This window comes from Crinia signifera, chromosome 3 (assembly GCF_055691185.1).
Source record: "Crinia signifera chromosome 3, ASM5569118v1, whole genome shotgun sequence".
NCBI classification, from domain to species: domain Eukaryota; kingdom Metazoa; phylum Chordata; class Amphibia; order Anura; family Myobatrachidae; genus Crinia; species Crinia signifera.
The window spans coordinates 262,882,169-262,905,057 of record NC_139219.1 but is presented as its reverse complement, the minus strand read 5'-3'; the positions used below and the strand labels follow the sequence as shown (position 1 = coordinate 262,905,057).

The following is a 22,889-nucleotide window of genomic DNA, read 5'->3' as shown; positions in this document are numbered from 1 at the left end:
CGACGTGGATAGTGGGAGTATGAAAAGGTCGGAGGACGCGTACCGCCGCCCCTCGCGGGCTCGCTGTGCTCGCCACGCTTCGGGTTGACGTTGATCGTGGGGTGGCGTTAACAATTGAGGGGGCCATTTCACACTTCAGGGTGGGTATTTGGGGTCTGTGGGCCATTTAACCTTGTTCCCTATGTAAAATCGGGTCAATTGGGCCATTTAACATTGTTCCCTATGTAAAATCGTGATAATCGCGTCGGTCGCATCGCATGCGATTTTTTGGCCGCATGCGATGCGACCAACGCAATTTTTTTCCTTGCGATGCCTAAGATCAAAATCGTGGGCGCCCTTCTAGGAAACAAGTACCCATAAATTTAAGCAGGGTCCCAGGATCCCTATTGGCTGCACAATTGAGCTGTAGGAAAAGCAGCCTCTGCTTGGCGAATCCAGAGTCACCGACTTTAACCACTGGTATAAAGTATGCTTTAGTGAAACTCCCAGATCAAACCTCTGCAATACAAAAACCAATGCAGGAGCATGTTTCTATGTTTCTATGTTTCATGAGCAGCGTTAGCATTGGCCCTTCAATATGCACTCAGGTGAGTCTAACTAAGTTCCAAAATGTATTAACTGTACTGTTTGTGTAAACACATGTAGCACTATCTAGAGAGGCTACATGTCTGTTTGACAAAGGAGGCATCATTTATGTACTTATCAAACACACATAATGGGCCTCTCCTCACCAAGCTGTCCTCTTCCCAGGTGTGGCCAGGTTGCTTTATATATATATATATATATATATATATATATATATCCTACTGTATGCCGGCACTCAGGGGTCTCGGGGTCAACTGGCTTGGGTGCACTTAAAATAATACAAACAGTCCTCCAATGAAAGGCACTCCAATTGCAGATAAAAACTTTTTAGTAAATGGATGTCACCGAATACATTGTATTTTCGGGGTCAGCGCCCCTTCCTCAAGGTACAATCCAAAACTGGAAACAGCAGAGTAACAACCGTCACCTCCCCACCACCCCCAATAAATACCTGTAACTCCATGTGTCCACACCTGCTGCCCGGCGCCCGCGCCGTCTTCACCGGAAGTAGCTGCCTGAGCTTCCGGGTATCGCGGGGAAGGGTCATCTATGCGCACTCACTGTGCGTTCCAAATGCGCTCCACGCATACTTCCGCCTCCCCGCTTGTCAGGGAATCCTGCACTCAGGGTATCGCGGGGAAGGATCATCTGTGCGCACTGCCTGTGCGTTCCAGATGTGCTCCACGCATAGTTCCACCTCCCCGCTTATCAGGAAGTCCTGTACTTAGGTCTGGTCCACGGGACACCGGCACGCAGCTGTAGAGGAGAAACAAGATTTATATACACAGTGCAAAAAATACTTTTTTGCACTGTGTATATAAATCTTGTTTCTCCTCTACAGCTGCGTGCCGGTGTCCCGTGGACCAGACCTAAGTACAGGACTTCCTGATAAGCGGGGAGGTGGAACTATGCGTGGAGCGCATCTGGAACGCACAGGCAGTGCGCACAGATGATCCTTCCCCGCGATACCCTGAGTGCAGGATTTCCTGACAAGCGGGGAGGCGGAAGTATGCGTGGAGCGCATTTGGAACGCACAGTGAGTGCGCATAGATGACCCTTCCCCGCGATACCCGGAAGCTCAGGCAGCTACTTCCGGTGAAGACGGCGCGGGCGCCGGGCAGCAGGTGTGGACACATGGAGTTACAGGTATTTATTGGGGGTGGTGGGGAGGTGACGGTTGTTACTCTGCTGTTTCCAGTTTTGGATTGTACCTTGAGGAAGGGGCGCTGACCCCGAAAATACAATGTATTCGGTGACATCCATTTACTAAAAAGTTTTTATCTGCAATTGGAGTGCCTTTCATTGGAGGACTATATATATATATATATATATATATATATATATACACATACACACTGCTCAAAAAAAAGCTGTCCTCTTCCCAGGTGTGGCCAGGTTGCTTTATATATATATATATATATATATATATATATATATATATATATATATATATATATATATATATACATACATACACACTGCTCAAAAAAAATAAAGGGAACACTTAAACAACACAATGTAACTCCAAGTCAATCACATGTCTGTGAAATCCAACTGTCCACTTAGGAAGCAACACTGACAATCAATTTCACATGCTGTTGTGCAAATGGAATAGACAACAGGTGGAAATTATAGGCAAATAGCAAGACCCCCAACCCTCAATTAAGGCGCTGTTCTGCACATGGTGACCACAATCCATTTCTCAGCTTCTATGCTTTCTGGCTGATGTTTTGGTCACTTTTGAAAGCTGGCGGTGCTGTCACTCTAGTGGTAGCATTAGACGGAGTCTACAACCCACACAAGTGGCTCAGGTAGTGCAGCTCATCCAGGATGGCACATCAATGCGAGCTGTGGCAAGAAGGTTTGCTGTGTCTGTCAGCGTAGTGTCCAGAGCATGGAGGCGCTACCAGGAGACAGGCCAGTACATCAGGAGACATGGAGGAGGCCGTAGGAGGGCAACAACCCAGCAGCAGCACTGCTACCTTCACTTTTTTGCAAGGAGGAACAGGAGGAGCACTGCCAGAGCCCTGCAAAATGACCTCCAGCAGGCCACAAATGTGCATGTGTCTTCTCAAACGGTCAGAAACAGACTCCATGAGGGTGGTATGAGGGCCCGACGTCCACAGGTGGGGGTTGTGCTTACAGCCCAACACCGTGCAGGTTGTTTGGCATTTGCCAGAGAACACCAAGATTGGCAAATTCGCCACTGGCGCCCTGTGCTCTTCACAGATTATAGCAGGTTCACACTGAGCACATGTGACAGATGTGACAGACGTGACTGAGTCTGGAGACGCCAAGGAGAACGTTCTGCTGCCTGCAACATCCTTCAGCATGACGGTTGGCAATGGGTCAGTAATGGTGTGGGGTGGCATTTCTTTAAGGGGCCGCACAGCCCTCCATGTGCTCGCCAGAGGTAGCCTGACTGCCATTAGGTACCGAGATGAGATCCTCAGACCCCTTGTGAGACCATATGCTGGTGCGGTTGGCCCTGGGTTCCTCCTAATGCAAGACAATGCTAGACCTCATGTGGCTGAAGTGTGTCAGCAGTTCATGCAAGACGAAGGCATTGATGCTATGGACTGGCCCGCCCGTTCCCCAGACCTGAATCCAATTGAGCACATCTGGGACATCATATCTCGCTCCATCCGCCAATCCACATTGCACCACAGACTGTCCAGGAGTTGGCAGATGCTTTCGTCCAGGTCTGGGGGGAGATCCCTCAGGAGGCCATCCGCCACCTCATCAGGAGCATGCCCAGACGTTGTAAGGAGGTCATACAGGCATATGGAGGCCACACACACTACTGAGCCTCATTTTGACTTGTTTTACGGACATTACATCAAAGTTGGATCAGCCGTTTTTCCACTTTAATTTTGAGTGTGACTCCAAATCCAGACCTCCGTGGGTTAATGAATTAGATTTTCATTGATAATTTTTGTGTGATTTTGTTGTCAGCACATTCAACTATGTAAAGAACAAAGTATTTAATAAGAATATTTAATTCATTCAGATCTAGGATGTGTTATGTTAGTGTTCCCTTTATTGTTTTGAGCAGTGTATTTATGTATATATGGTGGGTGCGTGTGTTTAATTTATCCTTAATAAACCATTGGATACAGTACACTGTCAGCTTGTAAGGCAAATGGTGATGCTTAACTTGACACTCAAATATATAGATTGCTTCCCCTACTGGAGACATAAGAGAATCAAAACTGGCATAATCTATACAACAAGCAGCCAAATATAAGTATGCGGACCCTGGGTTGACAATGTGCTTAGGTCAACACCTGGAAATGGTCAACATACCATAGGTCGGCATCGACAGAAGGTCAACACAAGCAAGGTCAACATGGACGTGGTCAACACTCAAAAGTGAGTTTTCCACGTATTTTTGGGAATAGACCGATTTGGTTCATACTTTACTATCCAAGTGAGCATAGAGTGAGAATATGATAGTGTGCCGAACATAGGCCCTTATTCTGATCGGTGCGGCCGGATCCGAATATGCGGCCAGGACCGTGCGTGCGAAACCCCGCCTTCCATACGGATCGCCAACTCCGTCCGTACGCGGTAAGAAGCTGTCCGAACGGACCGCACGTGTATTTCTCATGAATACACCTCCTCCATCTCAGGGAACCTCCCCCATCATTCGATGGTCGCAGAACATCGAATGCAGGACCGAGTAGTCCACCAGCTCCCGCAACCTCAGACCACACGGACATTTTTCCGTGCAAAAGCAGGGATCTGGGCGGGCAGCTGACATCCGGCGATGTCATATGTCCGCCCCCTACACGTGCGTCACGGCCGCATTACCATACGTACGCCCAGCGTTTGCATGGGAACGCCCATGAAACGCGGGGCATATGCATATGGTAATGAGCACAAATAGGCCTTCACGCCCCTCTCCACCCCCTGTTCGGAGTGTTCACATTTCATGCGGGATTTGGCCGTACGCCCCGCTCGCACATGCGCAGAGACGCCTCTGCACATGCGCAGACACAAAACATCGGCAGCACGAACGCACGCGGATATTACCGCACCAACCAGAATAAGGGCCATAGTGAGGCACCGTTCCTGAAGCAAGGCAAGTGCAGCAACGATGAAGCAAGGCAAGTGCAGCAACGGTGAAGCAAGGCAAGTGCAGCAACGGTGAAGCAAGGCAAGTGCAGCAACGGTATGAGGGGACACGGTACACTTATATGGTGTCCATGTAGACTTTATTAGCTTGTTAAATCAGAACAATTACAACCTGAAAATGACACATGAATGCAGTACCACAAGCATTGTCTTTCGTGATCTTTCGAGGGATAAATGGGGCACTTTCAGCAGTATCAGCTCCGATCTGCAGACAGCAGAAGCACAGGCGCTACCTTCAGGACAGCATTGTCCTTCTTTACTTTAATAACTGGAAACTGCTTGATATGGTCTTTATTGAAAACTGCATTAACCATTGTTAACAGTGCAGTTTACCTCTAGCAAAACTTGCTATTGGCAATCAGTATAACGTATTAGGTTATTATTGGGGATTGGAATAGAATTACAAATATGCTTTTGTGTAATTTTGCATCTTTAATACTTAATATCTGGAAGTCGTTGCGCATTTGATTATTGTTGTATTTTTCCCTGCTGTAAGTGTATTTGCCCATGTTACAATTTTTGTTTTAAAAAATGAAGGTGTGCGCAAGTGGTGTCCAGGTGTGCACCACTGGCGCATCACCTGTCCGGGCACCCCCCCAGTGGCCGCTCTGATGTCCTCTCCCCTCAATCCCCCTCACCTCTCAGCTCCGGCGTACGTGTATGCCGAAGCTCCCCTGCCCCCGCCACCATTAGTTCTATTGATTGACAGGTGGCAGGCTCGGGGATGTTCGGGGCAGCTCGGGGGGACTCGGGAGAGTTCAGGCACCCGAGTCCTCCCGAGCCGCCGTGAAACATCCCCGAGCCTGCCGCCTGTCTTATGATTAACAGACGGCTGGGGCAGCGGCGGCACGGGAGCTCTGGTGTACTAACGCCGGAGCAAAGGTGAGGGGGGGGGGGAGGATGGGCAGTGGGGGCTTCTTATGATCTGTGGTGGGTTTTGCTGGGGCAGGAAAAACCTGCCCTGGTAGGTTTGTCCTGCCCCAGCAAAACCCACCACTCAAGGGGTTAAACATATTCATTTGATAAGTGGAAATAACTGGAAAACGACGTTCAGCATTTGTGTTAACTTTACTTCAAAATGATATTAAACATTCAAAACATTCAAAACACAGCACACAATGTAGTTAATGGGTGAAACACACATTAATTGAGTCCACAACTGCAAAATGGGGACAACTGCTGCTTTGTGCACTCTGTTGTAATGTCTGTGCATGCGCTCGGCGAGTTGTGTGCGCGCGCACATGCGCACAGCTTAGAGGGAACACTGCTCTTCGCCAATCTCGGGAGCTGCAGGAATGGGTGGGGCTAAACAGACTAGATATCCGGTGATGTTAGATGCCAGCACCCAGCACCCACGTCAACAGGCGATTTCCATGGGAACTCCCAGCATTTTCATGGGAATTCCCATGAAACGCTGGGCGTTCCCATGGTTGAGTTCCCCAGCCCGCCACCCCCGCCCATAATGTTGCGTGCGTGCAACTGTTTGCCATGGCCGCACGCACCCGGCATATGCACATTGCAAAAACATCAGACCCGTGCGAACACCTACTCACTCCCGAACGGTCCTGAATAAGCTCCCTAACGTTTTTATATTATGGGGGAAATTTAATAGGATGTGAGATTCAGAAAGTGAGAGATTTGATAAAAAAAACCTGGAGATTTCTTACCAGATCTCTCACTTTATGAATCTTTCATCCTATTTAATTTCACCCTGTGTGTTTACTTACTTTTAATGTTACCATAACTTTTATCACTGGCCACTGATTTATGTTTCATTGAATAATAAATGATGGTATTAATTTTACTCCGTGGCCTGTCTAGTGCAGTTTTTATGTGTTCTGTTTATCATACCACAAAGTGTTACAGAAACAATTATAAACAGCATCTGTAGTGGTGTGTGGTAGGAACGCTGTGAAACTCTCCCATGTTGCAACAAAAATATTGGTGCGTGATTCCTTTTGGAGAGAAGTCTCCAACCAATCCATATGGAAGATAAAAAAAAGTTTATATCAAAACAATTCAAGGTTTGGGGTGGTGGATTTTGTATCCATAATTGCAAGATGTATTTACGGGCCGTTGAGGAGACCGCCAGTAGTAGTTTTCTTATGGCTCGAGGAATTCTGATGTCAGAGGGTAACAGACCAAATATGGTCCGCTCTGTACTGAATGGCACATAGTTTAATAAGTTGTACACAGTAAATTTCCATACCCGTCTCCAAAATGATTTAATAATCGGGCAAAACCAAAAGCAATTTAATAAGACTGCCGAGGACTGATTACATTTAGGACAATTGGCATTTTAAAAGATTCCTATTTTAAATCCACTAAATGAAGTACAGGTTGAGTATCCCGTATCCGAATATCCGTTATCCGAATTATTCCGAAAACCATACTTTCCAGAAAGTGGGGAAAAAAAATAGTTTAGCTAAAAACTCACTGGGGACATATGTAACAGCACTACTGGTGACATGATATGTAACTGGCACTACGGGCCTTATTCTAGTTCACTCTTTCTGACAAAATCCTTCTTAGATGGACAAAACCATGTGCACTGCAGGGGGGGCAGATGTAACATGTGCAGAGAGAATTAGATTTGGGTGAGTAATTTTGTTTCTGTGCAGGGAAAATACTGACTGCTTTATTTTTACACTGCAATATAGATCTCACTTTGAAGTAAAACCCCACCCAAATCTAATTCTCTCTGCACAAGTTACATCTGCCCCACCTGCAGTGCACATGGTTTTGCCCATCTAAGAAGGATTTTGTCAGAAAGAATGAACCAAAATAAGGCCCTATATATATATATAAGAAAATGATTGCTTGGCATTCAAATTTAATATCTGAGATAGTACACAAATTTTGTTTCATGTTTTGAAACCTTGTTTTTTGAACAAATAAAATATATTTGTGTGTATTTTATGTGGTAATAAAATATATTTGTGTTTATTTTATGTGTTTATACAGCATAAATGCAAGATACTTCAAAATACATCATTGAAATATTAAAATATTCCAAAATACGGAATAATCCGTTATCCAAAATTCTCCTGGTCCCGAGCATTTTGGATACGGGATACTCAACCTGTACTATTACAAAATATTATAAGTGATCTCCAGGGGTTTATTCTGGTTGGTGCGGCTGGGCCGTACGCGTACGTTCCGGGGTTTTTAATGATCTGCGCATGCGTACCATCTCCAATGCGCAGGCGCGAACACTCCACAACGCTTACGGATGGGTCTCTCCGTGCGAAAAAACCTGTACGCGAGAGTACGGGCATTGGGGGCGGCATAGGGGCGTGTTGAGGGGAGCGGCCGAAATAATGAGGGAAAATGGGCGTAAACATGGGCGTACACGGGGGTGTGCACCAAAAATGAACGGTGCTACTACCGCACGATCGCCTAAAGCACCGTTCATTTCGGACACAAAACAGGCGGCCGCCAACCGCCAGCTCAGACCACCCCTACAGATACCGCATGCCAGCGTGCGCCTGGATTTGCTAATTTACGCTGATTACTACTCAAACACATACACCTGAATGTAATAAGCAATGCTGCAGTCTATTAAGTCCAAACCATGATTTCACTACCTGCAAGCCACACACAGCACTGAAACACCTTGGAAGCTTATCTTTCTATACTTCTCGACATTTAAAGGATTGTTTAATTTAAGGTAAGAATCTTTGTAAGACCTGCGTATATATGCTAAGGTAGGTATTTGTTAAACAGTTATACACATTCACTACGTGCTTTCATAGACTTTACACAGTAGCACACTCAATCTACACAAGTCGACATGTGTCAACGTGTTCACTCTAATACAAACATATTTTTGTATTTATGATACAATAACATAAACCACATCTAACACCTACAAAGGATGTTTCAGCAATGTTTTAAGCCCATGCCCACTATTTTGCACACAATTAGAATAATTAATTAATTGTCTTCATTATAGTTGAAAGGCAAGATTTGCAGGTCCATATATGTGAAGGGTATGCCAGCGTGCACGGACGTACGCTCACTCTCATGAGCGGTGACATTCGCTGAGTTTTCCATTGAAAACAATAGAGACCCATCCGTGCACGGTGGCGTACGCTCAGATAGCCGCAAGAAGTCGGTGGGAAGATGGACGAGAGACGTCCGTAAACGGTGGCGTACGCTCTGTTGTACGCCAGTTGTCGGAGTCTAAGGGCTGATCCGTCCGTGTACGTTGGCGTACGCTCAATTGTACGCCACTCCCCTTCTACGTTGTTTCTGGCCGTACGTATGCGGCTGATTTGTGGGTGGACTTAACCTCAACGGCCGCGTACGGAGAGTGTACGTTAATATGGAATGTACGCACGTTTGGCCGCACCGATCAGAATAACCCCCCCAGTGACTTCACTTGAGAACAGTGTGTAACTTGCTTCACCACGTATCTTTCTAGCATCACTGTGTGTCTGGATCATGAAGCCCACCAAGAATCTCAAGAAACTTTGCAACTTGGTTGGGCCATTTGCAATATATAGTACTTATTCTCATGTATGTATGTATGAGATTTATATTTTCCTACAGACCATAAGCTTGTATGCAGGGCCCTCTTACCTCTTTGTTATTACCTAGTCTTATTTAATGACTGTTTTGTTTCATATTGTTAAGCGTATGAGAATATAAATGACTGTTATAATTAAAATAAATAATAGAAAGTTGCCAATATTTCCTTTAAGTGACTATACAGCATATATATGGCTTCTTTTAAAAAGAGAATGAGAACGAATGAGAACATTTGGCCGATGTGCCCTGGTTTCAACTGGGCAAATGTTTGCTGGATGGAAAATTTTACCTCTTTTCACCCCCTAGAATTGAGAAAAATCCATGCATAGTGGATGGCTGCAAATAACTGTCACAGTTTCCAGACAATCCAGCAGGTGCATCACATTTTTCATAATGCAATTATAAATGGCAGGCGGACGTTTTGCCACATAATTCCGAAATGAAGCAACTGATTACAATGCCAATATTTAATTTGGTATATGATGTGCCCTGCTCAGACAGCAGTATCATAGAAATATGTAATTCATAAAAGTTATTATTCTGCTATCATCATATATAATAAATGGCTAACGCTGCTAACACTGCTACTCACCTCTATGGGGTAATCCAAGTGTTTTGTGTGCTGGTGGCCACAAGAGGGTGCTGAACAAATGTGTTGCTCTGATCAGCTACATACAGGGTCAGCAACATCATAGGTCATAGGTTACACACATCCTGGGCCCGACCTTGTGAGAGATTCCAGGGTTCTGAGGGGCTATGGGGCTGTAAGCATGGCTGTGGCAGTGCAATTTATAGCAATTGTTTATAAAGGCACAGGCCAGCCTCCCACTTGGATTCCTGGAAAATAACTTACATGGACCCCTCTCCAGTAAACCCCCTGGGCCTCGTCACTTGTCCAGCTTGCCGTACTACTGAGATGCAATGCACGATACTGCGCACTACCACCTGCTTTTCCCTTTTCTTTCGTGGCGACAGTCTATCCACCTAGGTGAAACAAGACTGCAGGAGAAACACAGGCAGTGTGAACTGGAACCTGGATAGTGGTGCCAGCTTTACCAGGGATGTGTATTGGCAAAAGTGACAATGTGGAAATGCTGCGGGGGAGGGGGTCAGGCTGTGTGGGGGAATGGGCTGCATGAGTTTTCAGTGCTGTGGGGAGAGTTAAAGGCTGCAGAGTAGAAGTAAGCTGTGGGGAGGCTGCTGTGGATGCCATTGGTAATACATAGCTGCCTACCCTCCTGCATCCTGCAAGGGGCTCCCATAACAGTCACTCATCTCCTGCTGCACTGCATTGACCTCCTTATCTCCTGGATTCTTCAGGTTCTGCCAGGGGTGCCATAAAGGAGTTTCTTTACAAGGACAGTGATTTGCTGTAGTGGCTCGGGTCAACAGTGTCTGCTGAGGACTGTCATTATTCCCCCTTGACAGGAGAAAGACAGCAGAACAAAGATCACACAGGGTCTTTCTTTGCACTGACCCATATTGTGTTGCTTTTACCTGTAAAGGTAATAATTTTTGCTAGTAATCTTTCTTGAAACACATTTGTTTAATTAGAGTATCTGGTGACCACACTAATTTGGGTAATGTTATAATGGTATAGAAAACAGCACAGCCAATATATGTACATGTACGTGGTGACTACAATTTGCACACAGACCAGTGTTCACAATAAAATAACATGTAATACACTGAAAACATACTTATTTGCTCCGGGATGAATTCACACAAGGTCAAATTGCATTTGGAATTTATTGCATGGGCATCACATGTATCATATATATTGTGCTGAGGGAGAAGAAATTAAATATCACAGCGCATATATAGTTGCAAACAAGAAACCCCATATTGAAGGCAGCAATGTTAGTATTACCCCTTGCAAAACTTCCCAAAATATATTATTACTAATGTTATATAGAAATATCTTCCAACAACATGCATTTAAGCATAGACACACCCATATGTGGAGCCCATTAAGCAGAGTGTGAAACGCCCCCTCAACTGCGCACGGTGCATCCTACTGGAAACTCTCTGATCTAGATTTCAAAAATAGACAAGTATGCGATAATCCGGCAAAAAAATTATCTGCCACAGTGCCAGAACCAGGGGTGCCAGATTATTGGTGGAGTAACTGTATCAATGTTTGCTGGCTGGAAGCAGTCAGAAGACTTTTCCAGTCAACACGCACCTATTTTATATTATGAGTGTTAATTCATTCTCATACATGTTTTACAGGGGTCAGTAATAACATGGCTACATATATATGACAGTGGTTCCCGAACTGCATAATTTAGCACCCTGGGGAGCCTTGTGGGATTTACAGTGGTGCCCTGGATTGGTGGTCCATGAACAATTCAAATAATTTATGACCAATGCATACCTCCCAACTGTCACGATTTTAGAGGGACAGTCCCGATTTTCGGGTCCTGTCCCGCTGTCCCACCCGCGGCAGGCATTGTCCCGCTGCGGGGGGTGGCAGTTGGGAGACCCCCCAATCTAGTAGAATAGACGCTGTGCGCATGCGCACAGCGTCTATTCTCGTATGAAAATGAGGTCGCGGCTAATTAGCATAAGCCGCACCCTCATTTGTGTACGCCCCGCCCCCTTTTCGGGCGCTCGCGCGGCGAGTGTCCCTATTTCTTCTACTGAGAAATTGGGAGGTATGCCAGTGTAATACACATATTGTGGAAAAACAGAAGACAATCCTGTCCATAACCACATAACTGACCCTAAGCATGAGATATTAACACAATTTACTTAATTTTATATATTTTTTCTGATATTCTCAATGAGAAGCTGTTTTAGGGAGAAGAAAACCTTAGACTCAGGGTTGCCTTGATTCAAAAAATTTTGGGAACTACTGGTATATGACAATACCTCCAGGCGTCTGTTTCACATATGAAATGCAAGTTATGTTTTAGTCCTGTGAAAATCACTGGGGACATCATAATATTCTTGCACCTGGGCCCATGTTCTCTAGTTACATACAAGTTATTGCATCAGAGGAAAGGCTTTATGACAAATGCTCTAGAAACCCTTTTAAAACAGCCTTAACAAAGCTTTGTCTACACCAGCGGTTCTCAAACTATGGGTCCTAAACCCAAAGTGGGTCCCGACCTTCTCAGCATGGGGTCACGACTCCATGCTGCTGACCAACAGGCTGACGACTTTTCTAATCTCAGTCAGTGATTTAAGGAGTCTGAAATATCTGTTGAATTGTCTGTTATGTCAGACTCCTCCCATCACTTGTGCTGCCATGTTTGTGCCTTTTGCTGACTACATATGTGATGTGATGACCTTCTGCAGTAACTTGCTGGGTTCACGTAATAATTTTTATTGTCTGATGGGGTCCCAGAGCAAATAGTTTGAGGACTCCTGGTCTACACTAAGAGCAATTTTTGAGCAGAACAAATAGGGACTATGTAAAAACCAGACCCAGACCGGTCCGGGGGTGTACGGTCCTGGGGGTGTGTCGTCCATGGGGATACCTGTGACAGCTGTCACCAGGGAGAGGAGGAGGGGAGATTACAGTCTCCCCGTGTGGTCCGGACCGTTCCGGTTTTTGCTAAATGCCCGGACCAAACAGGGAGGCTTTATTCTCCCCCTCCTACTCTCCCTGATGACAGCTGTCACGTGACCCCCCCGGGACAGGACACCCCCAGGACGGGACATCCCCTGGACCGGACGCCACAAGCTCCGGACTGAAGATTTTAATGCCTGGTCCGGCGGTCGGGGGTCTTGTTTTGATCCAGTTTTTACCCATACCCGAACAAATCTTCTTTTTTACTAATGTATACGCCGATTGCAATTTCTCCCAACGGCCTGACGGATCCCAGGTAATATACAAGTTGTGAGTCGCACTATGTAAAATGGCAATTCTACATACATTTTATGTATATATGAATACTCTATCTTTATATAATTTGTATATATATATATATATATATATATATATAATCTCCTCCCAGTGGGTGGCATTCTGGTCGGAGGACAGGGTGCCACCACGTGCTGCTTGCAGAGTGCCGATGTCATGCATGTCACCGCACCATCTCTTCCTTAACGAGAGGCTCTGGGGCAGATGTACTAATCTGCCTATAACGTTTTGAGAATAACGAGTCCCGCTTCTCCAGCATAACGTGGAGAAGCGGGCAAACGTTATAGGCAGATGTATTAACCCCCCCAAAGCCGATAAGGAGAGCCGTTATCCCCAGCGTTAACGGCTCTCCTTATCGGCTCCCTCGCCGCCCCGCACATGCGCAGTCGCCGTCGCCCCCCCTGCCCGGCTTACTGGGCATGCGCGAGATCTCGCTAAAACCGCGAGATCTCCAGCGCAGCCCAAGCCAGACGCAGGGCTAGCGTTGTCCCCATAGTGGGGGATAGGACAACGCTAGCCCTGAGCTGGTGAAGCGGCCAGGGTGAATTAACGCCTTGAAGGCTGTTAATACATCACCCCGGCCGTTAATCCCTGGGGGGGATTGCAGGGACAGCCCCGCCGAGCGTAACTCGGCGGGCTGTCACTAGCGCACGTTAGGTAATACATTAGGACAGACGTAATCCCCCCCAGTTAACCAGCGTTAAGTGCATTTTTGCACTTAACGCTGGTTAATACATCTGCCCCTCTGTCTGTACTCCCCGTAAGGTTGGACTTTCTATCACCTACTACATTGAGGTCAGTGTGGTTATGTGGATATTTATTTGTGTGGTTCCCTGGCAATCTGCGCTTGTGGGGCTGCAAGGGAGGAGGATTGTGCCCCTGCCCGTGTGTACCTGTGTCCCTACCATATGTGCCCCTGCCCATGTGTGCCAGTGTCCCAGTGTATGCCCCCGCCCCCGGCCCCGGAAGGGATGCGTGAAGGTCATAAGCGGGACACTTGGGAGGTATGAATGGATGTCTATCGCAGCAGCAGTGCCGTGTGTCGTTGTCCCCCCCCCCCCCCCAAGGCGTATGGGCTGACAGGTGACCCGGGCAGCTGTGAGCGCTGAGCTGGCAATGCAGATCTAATGAGCGGGGACCCAGTGCAGTGTATATTTAATAAGCGGGTCCCCGCCCCGTGCATATGTAATGAGTCGGTCCCACTCATTACATATGCACGGGGTGGGAACCAGCTCATTCAATATGCACTGCACTGGGTCCCTGCTCATCAGATATGTACAGGGCAGGACCAGCTCAGCACTCACTGCTGCCTGGGTCGCCTGTCAGTTCAGCCAGCGGTCCCCACCACAGACCCCGATAGCGCTGCTCCGGGGTCTGCCACATATGTAGCTACGCCACTGTGCGGCAGACATTGGTTTGTTTCTCTTTTTCCTGTATTTAGTGTGTGACTGTGGAACCAGTAATCTGATTTTAATTTATATTTATCAACTAACTATAATAAAAACAAAGGTGTGTATTAGAGAAGAACCTGCCTGACCAGAATGTGTTTTATGATTCATGTCTTCATGTGTCCTGGCAGTCCTGCTAGTTTGCCCATGTTTCCATACCAAATGTTAAAGCCCCATACACAGGGGGTAACAGGAGCCCCATGCTGCTTAGCACCTGTCACTGTACACATGCGATGCACCTGCAATGTGTGCTGAGCGAACTGTGCTGAGCAATGTTAAGGGACATACACACGGAGTGATTTTGTGCTATTTTCAAAGCAATCTAACTAGATTGCTTAGAAAGTAAGCACAGATCTCTGTGTGTGTTTTTCCCCCCGAGAGATTCATTATCTCTTGCTAACTAAAAGGGCATACACACGTAGAGATCTGTGCTAAGCAATTTTGCTAAGCTATTTTTCTAAGCAATTTTGCTGGTGTCAAGATCTCCCATGGGGAGCACATACACATGCAGAGATTTGTGGTAAGTGATTTGGCTAAGCGATTTTAATAAACAATTTTGCTTAAGCAAAAAAAGTCAGGGTAATGGTTCAGAATGAGAGATTGTGATAAGTATCTCTCATTCTGTACACACAGAGAGATTTGCAGTCATTTGCTAAGCAATTTGACTAGATTGTGACTGCATGCACTGACTTAGTTAGCAAGAGATATGTAATCTCTCGGAGCATACACACGGTGAGATTTGTGCTTAGTTTCTAAGCAATCTAGTAAGATTGCTTAGAAAATAGCACAAAATCGCTCCGTGTGTACACCCCGTAAGTCAGTGCATGCAGTCAAAATCTAGTCAAATTGCTTAGCAAGTGACTGCAAATCTCTCAGAATTTACAGAATCAGAGATACTGATCGCAATCTCTCACTATGATCAACTACCCGGCCTTTTTTGCTTAAGCAAAATTGCTTAGCAAAATCACTTAGCACAAATCTCTTCATGTGTATGTGCTCCCCATGGGAGATCTGGACACCAGGAAATCACCTACCCTAAATAGCTTAGCAAAATTGCACATATCTCTACATGTGTATGCCCCTACTTATAGGTGACCTTAGTCTGTCTATCTGGGTGAGCGATGGTGGCACATAGGACCGGGTATAGACACAGAGCAATCCATGCTTACATTAATCTATTCAGATCGCTTAGAAAAACAGCACAAAATTGCTACATGTGTATGCCCCTTAAGGGTCTGCTTTAGAGACGGTTGCAAATGCCAATGCAGCTGCGATCCTGTATGCAGTAATTGTACAAAAGTGACAGCTGCCAGGACACGCACATAGACGTCCACTGCTGTCAGACGCACATCGATCGATCGGTAAACTTCCGAACAACCCTATGGTCTCACAGCTCAGGCGTCAGAAGTAAGACAGGATATAATCGAACCCCCACATGACACATTTGCGACATTCCTGGGTTTCAGTGGCCACGCCCATTGCTACACACAAGTGTTCCCTTATTATCAATCACTTTTGCAAATAAATCCTCATAACCAAATCACATGACCATTGTGACACATGCAATGTGCGGTTTACATGCACATGCAGTGGGGAAAAAAATTAAATCCAGTATGAACATCTCTGTATCAGCCCCTACCATAAGTAACTTGCTTTACATCATTCAGACTAATAGGGTGAGATTTAATAGGATGAGAGATTCAGAAAGTGAGAGATTTGGGAAGAAATCTCCAGGTTTTTTTAAAGCGGCAATCATTTACACTGCAAGACCAGTTTGATTTTGACGTGTAAATGATTGCCGCTTTAAAAAAAACTGGAGATTTCTTCCCAAATCTCTCACTTTCTGAATATCTCATCCTATTAAATCTCACCCTTGGTGAGAACTCTCCAGTTGTTTTAAAGCGGCAATCATTTACACTGCAAAACCAGTTTGATTGTTGAAGTGTAAATGATTGCCTACTGAAGATTTCCTACCAAATCTCTCACTTTCTGAATCTCTCATCCTATTAAATCTCACCCCTAATGTCACAAAATTAGCTAAGTATGGCCTATCGCTCCTGTTTTGCATTCAAAGTTATAGAAACCATTTCAAAGAATCGAACATTGCGCCAGTAATTTCTTGCACTTCATTTATGAAGGGATTTTGAAACAGAATAATGATTTCCTCCAAAATGCTAATAAAATATTGCACTGATGATTCTCTGCACATACTAAGTATATTCTTAAATATAAAACAATATTATTTGGAGCAACTGATATTGAAGCTATAATCTACATGTAGACAGATTTAATGGGAAATCAACTTAAAAAAATACAAGTAAATAGGTTTTTGCACTTCAGTACTTCTATATATTTGTACTATTATAATTTAAAAAAAAAAAAATGTCAGGACCACCAATCTTCACTATTGACTGGTGTTAAATGTAGGAATGATAATGGAATCTGATTATATTGTAGGAAAAAAAAGCACCTGATCACTTTTCTAATAGCTCATGATGGGGACAACAAAATCCTTGCATCACTGTGACAGCAATACTGCTAATTTCCAAAATGCTCATTTAAATGTAAAGTTTTGAAAGAATGGGAAGAATGAGCAGCAGTTTATTACAAAGTACCTATTTTTGTTCTTTGACAACATTGTATCTTTTGTATTGCACTGCACTGCTGTCTATTCCCCCAATCAAACTGCTGCTGGACGTGCATCTACTAGATAAATAAATAATTTATATCTCATGTATCCATTTGCATACAGTTTTCCAGATACCAGTGTTTAAACCATAGTTCTACACATAAAGATAGATATAAAGTTTACTGTACTTACTAGGATGTCTTGTAAATTCTTCATGGGGCAAAGCTTAATAGTAATGATGTAAAATATTAGACTTACAGCTCCTCTACTCGTGCACCTATCTCTATAATCTGCAGGCAGCAAGCTGCATGTTCCCTGACTGGCATTGCCGTGGTTCAATCGTATTGCAGGAATGAGACGGAGGGGCGGGGTTTGTTAAGCCCTGTTTCACATGATTGGCAGTTACCAAGAATCAGGTTTCTGTGACGTTCTATAAATGTTCTAGTCGCCATGGTGATCTGTAGACGCTGTGGAAGGGTTCTAGCTGAATGCAAGCTGTGTTATGGTCTGCAAGGATAAAATAATGCAGACTATAATTTATACACGTATACAAATATGTTCAATAATAAACGTACAAAAAGCTAAGATACATTTGTATTCTGTTGTATTTTGGAGATGACTGCACAACATTACATTTTGCAGTATTTTTAGTATCACCTGAATGCATTAAAGGGCTGATGGAGCAGTTTATTAAAAAATACAAATAAAAAAACTGCTTCGAAACCTTTAATTCACATTTTTAAAGTAACTAGATCCCATTTCCCATATGATAGTTAAAGATATACCACTGTGTTATAGTCGGGTTATTTTTCTTGAAAAAAGCCCGGTACTTGTTTCCTTGCACGGCGCCCATCGCATGGCATTGTGTACCTTATTTAGTGGTGTGCGATGCGTGCAATGCGATGCTTGTACAATTAAATATTGCATAGCATCGCATGCCAGCAAATGGGATGCAATGCGATTTTTAATTGTACAAGCACCCATGCCATGAGATGTGATGGGTGCTTACAATGAGATGTAACCCCCAGTATCCACGCCATCCCGAAACTGGAATGGTCCTGACTCTGGAATGCTGGACAGGATCCCATCAGGAAACTACTGGTGAGATAATACAGCGATTCCCTGTCTGTCCCCAGCCTGTGGTGTCCTCTCTGACGGGGGGTGTATGCGACAGCAGTCAGTAGGGACACAGCCAGGGCCGGATTTGTGCCTAGGCCCATGAGGCACCGGCCTCAGGGCGGCACCAATTAAGGGCGGCACGCAAGCTGACATTCTGTTAAATGGCACAGCGGGTGGGCAGCGGCGAGTGACGAGCGCCACCGCCGCAGTCATGAATTATCATTTGTCGGCGGCAGCGCCGCTCATCACCTGCCACTGCCCACCCACTCTGCCATGCACATTACATCACCGCTTAGTGGCTGGGTCCGACGGTCCCCCTGTGCATCCGGAAATGGCTATGGCTCACTGCTGCCGGCTCCCGCCCATTGGCTACTCTACACACACACACAGTCTATTGGCTGCTGTGTATCCAGCAGCTGAGCTGAGCGGCACGCAGATCCTCCCTGCGCTCAGTCAGTCACAGTGTGTGAGCCGGAGACTGACGGAGACACTGTGCTAATCACTGTACTAATAAGTGCCTCCCTCCCTCCGGGTCCTCCATACAGTGAGCAGTCCAGAGTGCTAAAAAAAATATTAAGGTGGGCTACAATTAAATTTTTATGAAATATATAAATAACAATGTATATACATATATGATTACATTAAAATAGGGGGAGGGGGGCACAAAAATGTTGTGCCTAGGGGCGGCCTGGCCCCTAAATTCCCCCCTGGACACAGGTATGGAGAGATCACAACCTTTCTGTATGATTAGGGGTGTGGTAAAAAACAGGGCCTGTGTTATCATTGGACAGTTTTAGGGTCAGATGTATCAAGCTTCAAAAAGTAATAAAGTGAAAAGTGATAAACAACTACCCAATCAGCTCCTACCTGTCATGTTTCAAACCCAGCCTGTAACATGGCAGGTAGGAACTGATTGGCTGGCTGTTTATCACTCTACATTTTATCACTTTTTGAAGCTTGATACATCTGACGCTTAGACAGCTGCCTACAGCACCAGCATCTGGGGTGAGATGTTCAGACCATTCAGAACAAAAACATACTGGGCAAACATATGTGAGCCTATATAACAATCAGATCCATTTCTACTTAGGGTCCATACAAACTGGGTGTTTTTGCCCAGCGTGTATGGACAGCAATGATAGGGGAAATCGCTGGTCTGATAATGCACTGAGCGATTTTCCCAGGGGGGACACAACTTTCCATAGCAGGACACTACAAAAGGTGGCCAACCCATGGCTCATCTGCTGGTAATACCAACAGATGAGTGGTGGCAGCTGGCAATGATGCGGGAGCGCGCATTAGCTTTCACCAGTTTGCATCGCTGGCCCAAACACAGTAGGCTGCTTTTGAGCTGAAAGCAGCTCAAACAAAAAACTGAGGTGCTTTCAGCTCAAAATTGACAAGTGTGTATGGGCTTTTAGATCATAACAAGCTGAAATAACAAGTATTACGTTAATAAAAAGATACATTATCTGCACCGGTCAAACACACAGATGCCCAGACTATCCCAGCAGCTACCGCAGCGCCCAGGCTCAGGTACCACTCTACTTCTAAGTCTGCCTCACATTGGCTAGATTCACAGGAGTCTGGAGGCGTGCTTTGAAGGAGAGTGGAGCTGAATGCTGTGTCTTGGGTTCAGCAGCAGTTGTGATAGTAACACAGCGCTGCTATCCCCAAGGGACCTGCAGCCAGCACATATCTGATCATCTCTGCATGTATGTTCATATGTGCTATCCGGCTTCCCAATGCACGAAGTAATAAGATCTTCAGCCCAGGATCTGCGGCAGCCACTGGCACAATTGTTTTTTAGTTATCAGCCAACTAACATCGAGTTATTTCTGTATTTCTATGGTTTAAATGCAGCAAAATAAAATGTAGATATTTAATATGAGAGAAAAGAAACATTTGTTTTGTGTAACTTTACTGTACTATCTATCTATTGTCATTTGTGTTTATTGTAAGTGGACTTATTTCATAATAAAGAAACAATATGTCTTTTCATTTGTGAATCATCATATACTGCACTGTATAGAGGAGATAGTGATACATAGCTGTCTGTTTAATCTAGCCAGAAAAAAATCAAAATATAGGATTGCTAAGAGTTAATGTTAGGATACTGAGTGCAAGTGTTGAGACTCTGGAAATGTCCCCGAACCAATGCCCTGACTCCGTTGCCCCTGACCGCAGTTGACGGTTGCGTGCAATGCTAGGCTTCACCTATAATAGCCGCGTTCGAAGGAGCTGGTTACGCCGGCTCCGACCCCGATGCCTCCAGGTCTTATGGGTGACAACGCAACTGCCAAGGCAGAAAGACAGCAAGGGAAAACACTGACTAAAACCCTAAAACGGAACGGGGTATCCCCAGAGGAGCAACAATGCTCAGGAGATAACACACAAATAATAGCAGACAGCACCGGTAGTAATAATAACGCAATACACGGTGTGGGCGCAACAATGCACAAATGATGGTATATAAATAAATGACAATTGCAACAATGCACAAACGATGGGATATAAGTAAATGACAATTGCAACAATGCACAAATGATGGTATATAAATAAATGATAATTGCAACAATGCACAGATGATCATATAAAACAACAACCTCTGTCCCAACTCCTTGTACTACAAGGGACAAAACCCACAATGCAGATACCCAAGGAAGGTAAAGGATAATGAAGGAGGCAATAGGCAGAGGGACTGATGCAAGGACAAGGTTCCAAACTTAGCTCAGTCTGCAGCTGGAACTCTGGAGCCAACGGATGGGAACCAGGAACACCACTGGACGAAGCTGCGGCAGGGCCCAAGAAGCTATAACCGGCGTTTGTTCCCAGCAGACTATTTATTCAAAATTACCGCCCCCCACGGCTGCTGATGTCAGCCGCACTGTAGGTGCGCTTGCTGTGCGGAAGTTCGGGGACGTTGCCTAGCAACGCCCTGATGCCCGGCAGGAGGAAGTGAAAGAACGGAAGCTCGGGGCGTTGCCTGGCAACGTCCCCTAAGCTTCCCCGCTGCACTGGGCCCGCTGCCCGTCCTGGACTTGCTAGCCGCAGAAGTGGATCCGGGACGGCAGCGGCTAACAGTTGAGCCTATATCTAAAGTCCCCAGCTAACAGATTATTATTTAAACCCAAGCCTTATAGCATGGTTTTGCCCTGTAAATGATTGCCGCTTTCGATCCAATCAGATGCTACTTCTTAATTATTTATCACCTATTAAAATATAATAGATGGAAGCTGATTGGTTGCTATGAGCAACATCCCAGCTTCAATGAAGCTTCCATCAGTAAATTCACCCCCACTGCGGGAACATACACAGTATGGATTGCTTCTTCAAGCAAGTGGCATGCACTTGCATGTAGGGGGCAATGCATCGTGAGTGGACCACTGTTTTAGTCACTCTGAGGGCTGTTTCACATGCTCCGGCTGACACCGGGTGGCGAAAACCCACACGGCCAGAAGCCGTGCCTACACAGTAGTTAATAATGGACAGGATTGTGTCCATCCACACAGTACGGCCACGGCCCGGCGCCCGGTTGCAGCAGGCTGTCACCGCTGGAAAAGACGTCTGCCGGGCTGTGGCCATTCCGACCATTGTAAACTTCTGTGCATGGCACGGCTTCTTGGCCGTGCAGGGTTTTGCCGCCCGGCGGCTGCCGGTGTGTGTGAAAGGGGCCTAAGGGTCCAGAACTACTGAGCTCAAACAGTAGCAGAAATATAGTGCTATTGATTGTTGGAGTGCCCCAAACTGGTATCTTGCCTAGGGCCTCATGTGGTCTAAATTTGCCTCTGCTGTGGGGTGCCCCTTCATGGCTCCATAAGCCAGAGACTTGTACAGTACACGCAAGGGCGTAACTACCATAGGTGCAAGGGATGCAGCTGCTATGGGGCCCAGAGCTGCAGAGGGCCCATATTTGCTGTTTAAGTAATATGTTTTACATGTATTTATCACCATTAGTTGCTGAATAGGGGGCCCTTACAAACTTTTGCTATGGGGCCTATGAATATCTAGTTACGCCCCTGTACACGCACCCTCAGCAGCGCCACTTGTTGTACAGTAGAGACTAGATCCCCTTCAGTTTTGATTACAGAATGTGATGTTCAGTGAGGGCGGAAGTTGTTAGATGCCCTCACAACATTTTTTATTTTATATGTAATTCACGTAGGTGTCGGTTATTTTGATTTATTTTAGCTGCATTATACCCTCACCGGCTCGCTACGCTCGCATGCTTCGGGCACGGTGGCTCGCTTCGCTCGCCACAGATTTATATTCCCCCTCCAGGTATACGTGGACCCAGAGCATGATGGGAAAATTGTCAAAACTAAAGGGGATCTAGACACTACCCTTGTTTGTACCACTCTGTGTATGTCCAGGTGGTTTTTATTTGAACCAAATCACTTCAGCCTCAATGGTTCCCAAATTTTTAAACATTCCACTGTATACTGACATAAAGGTTTCAAACAATATTAAATTGATATATAGATATAAGGTAGATGTCAGTCAATGGTGTCAGATATGTTGGGAAGCATAATATGAAATGCTTTTACATTACAGGATATATTTATAT

The 22,889-nt window shown here is 45.4% G+C and overlaps 1 protein-coding gene across 3 annotated transcripts in view; it reads right to left on the bottom strand.

The window, feature by feature from the left end:
- The window catches only part of PLS1 (plastin 1), a 132,586-nt gene extending 115,012 nt beyond the window's left edge, over nt 1–17,574 (bottom strand). For 2 of the 3 annotated variants that reach the window (XM_083174763.1, XM_083174765.1), the window contains exon 1: nt 17,396–17,574. The gene's annotated coding sequence lies outside the window, so the exon portion shown is untranslated. The remainder of the gene's footprint in view (nt 1–17,395) is intronic. The other variant, XM_083174764.1, reaches the window with a different exon arrangement.
- Nucleotides 17,575–22,889: the final 5,315 nt, after the last annotated feature.